Here is a 3103-nt window from a genome sequence, read left to right on the forward strand (position 1 = left end):
CCAAATGATTGCGGCGCCGAACATGAAGCTCGCTCTTCATTCTTGCTTTCCCTTATGCACTGCCACCATATCCTGACACCTTCGCATGAACGTTTCCTTGCCTCTTTTCGTCTCGCCAACTGCCTACGACGTATGCTTCGATGATTACGGAATTAAAGAGTTAACTGCGCGAAAGGATTAGGACACCAGGGAGACACATTCACGACACTTAGAAGCGCAGTGCTTCTAAGTGTCGTGAATGTGTCTCCTGTTGTCCTAATCCTTTCGCGCAGTTAAATCATTATTTCAGAAATGAACCAACTATCCCGGCAAATCATTTTGCAACAGATTCCGGAAATCTGTCAATTCGTTTCTCTCTCCCCCTCTTTTGTCCGGGCTGGCCCCATTTTCGGAATAATGCTAGCGCCCACTGCGCTAGGGGCTATTTTTTCTTTGTGATTTTACGCACTCTCCTTCTACAACCTGTTTTCCCCTCGCGCCCAGCTACACACGCCGGTGCTCACCTACCCTCCCTGATTTTCCCTCTAGCCATTTTTTAACAAAATCCCCCCCAAAAGAGTCTAAGCCATTTGTTGTCTCTTCATCTCCCCGGCACTCGCTCTCGAGTAACGCGATGCACTGCAATGCTTCAGCTTCGATTCGACGGGTATGCCCTGTTACCGGCACGGCCACACAACCAGCGCGGCGAGAAAGCATGCTCGCCCGAGCTGATGCCTTTCGTACTCCGCGCAAGTGAAAAAGCACGTTTGATACGCTATGAGAGCTCTGACGTAATTCGGTAGCCTAGTGTGCAAGATGCTATTTGTGAGTACCACCGTCATTTTACCTTGAAATGTGTTCGGAAATGAACGGTGTCTGGGTGTAATGCTGTCTGCGCGCCGATTTAATTTTCTCCAGCAGAAAAACAGAAAGAGACAAAGCGCAGGGACAACTTCTGTGTGCCAACTCTTATTGCGAAATGTCTAGCTTGACGTCGTGCGCAAAGTAACGCAGCCAGAATCGTGAGAATTTTATTTCTCCTCTTTTCGGAAAAAGGATTCGCCGAACGTTGACAACCTATTCAATCACCGGATGGGATGTCACGCGGGCCGACGTACGTTTTGTTCATGAAGACATTGGTCGTCTGTAGTTTTTGCAGCATTGAATTCAGGAACGCTTATTCTGCCACTGCAGCATGTCAGTCATAATATGTGTAACTGGTACATACTTTTTCTCATTGGCTTTCCCACTTGCAGGCGCACCAGCAAATGCTGAATTCCTGGCTGCTGCGGATTTTGCTCAAATTTTTTCTCTCAATTGAAGAGCCATGCACTGTCGGAGCAGTGTTTTTGTGTAGTTTTCAAGTAAGAATCCGTCTCCGATTTTGCATGGTGGGGAAAGGACGTAAATAGACTGTTTGCTTTTTTTTTAATTTAAAACAAAGGTGTCCTCAGTCTCCCGCGTTGAGCGCATTTCGCAAAACTGTGCAAGACGTCCTCGCATGGAATACTTTATTCCATACAGAAAAGGCTTTGTGCAATGTTATTTCAATAAAACGGAGAGTTGCGATTGGTACACACTGCTGAAAAAAAAACGAGCCAGAAAGAAAGAAAAAAAAAGAGAAAAAAAACAGCGCCGGTCATGTTGTCTTATTCTTTCTTTGTCCCTAGTCGCAGCGCTGCTTTTTCCCAGCAAAGTTATTTGCTGCCATAAAAAGGCAAACAAAACAAGCTTGTAATTTAAAAGCACGCAATTGTGACATTAAAGCTAAAAATACTTTAATTTATTTAACAACTATATTTATCTTCTTTTTTACTTTCATCATGCCTATTTCGAGATCGGGTACGGTGCGTTACAATTAGAAATAGGCAATCAGGGCAAGGTAAATTTCATAAATTTATTTCCACACTTTGCAATTAATGCGGCGGTGGTTCTTAAGCATCGTTTACAAATTATTGTGTAAAAATGTTTTGGAGTATCTTGTCGCACTCTGGGCGCCGAAAAAAAAAATTGTGTTAATTAATAATTTTTGTATTTTGTATTTTCTTGCCGTGTTCATACTTACGTTGATGATCATATCGTGCACCTCTTTGTAGCTTCCACGTATTGTAAGGTCATCGTGCGAAAGCTGGGTGAGGAATGTGCAGGTTAACCTGGATCAACAAAACGGCAGCAGACTTGACAGTAAATGGCGCATCAATAAATATGTTCTCTAGGGTAGTTTGGGTCACTTAATTGTTGTCAAGTGAAAATACATTGGATCAAAAGACTGCTTGCAGTCTTACTGAAAGTTTCATGAGTTACAACAAATTACTCATTATAAAGCAAAAAAGTCGACGATATTAAAAATCAGAGATGGGACCTCTAATTGCATGCGATATGTTGGGTATTGATATGTTTTGCCGGGCTAGTAGCGTGTTCCACCAGGCAGCGGGTCCAGGAGCACCGCCGCAGTGCCGACGGAGGAAGGAACGTGGGCCGGAGACAGGGAGTAGGGGAAGTGAAGGAAAAACTGTATTCACATATTTACATGATTATTTACAAGCAACGACAAACAGGGAAAAAGCTGAGAAGTCTCAGGGAAACGCTGAGGGAATCGCTTAGGGGATCGCTCCGGGAAAGGCTCCTCGATGAACGTGTTGAGCGCTTTAAATAGACCCTCCCGAGATCTTCCCGCCTTTTCCCGACCAATCGTAGGGACTTCGTCCAGGTGCCCCTCAAGGCCGTTCCCCGCTTCGTCGTCTTCCTCGGCTGAGGCACTTGGATACTCGGAAGTGTCCTCTCGGACCAGGTGGATCCCATATCTTGTTTCAAGGTAACGTCCAAAGGCGAACACCTGCAGCGTCGTCACCCCGCTTCATCCCCTGAGGCACTTGGATACTCGGAAGTGTCCCGTCCGGCCAGGTGGATCCCAATATCTTATTTTAAGGAAATGCCCTAAAGGCGAACACCTGCTGCGGCGTCAGCCCGCTGTTGACAAAAGAGCGGGGCGCGGTTGAATGGCAGACACTCGTCTCCGCAGGTGGCAGCAGGCGTTGAGTCATGTCACCCTGACAGATGCACACACACAAAGTCGCAGGGTCAATACTGCTGCGTTGGGTGCTGTTTAAGGGGAAATCCGGAA

The sequence above is a fragment of the Amblyomma mixtum genome, chromosome 1 (genome assembly GCF_055824585.1).
Source record: "Amblyomma mixtum isolate Tamu chromosome 1, ASM5582458v1, whole genome shotgun sequence".
Lineage (NCBI taxonomy): Eukaryota > Metazoa > Arthropoda > Arachnida > Ixodida > Ixodidae > Amblyomma > Amblyomma mixtum.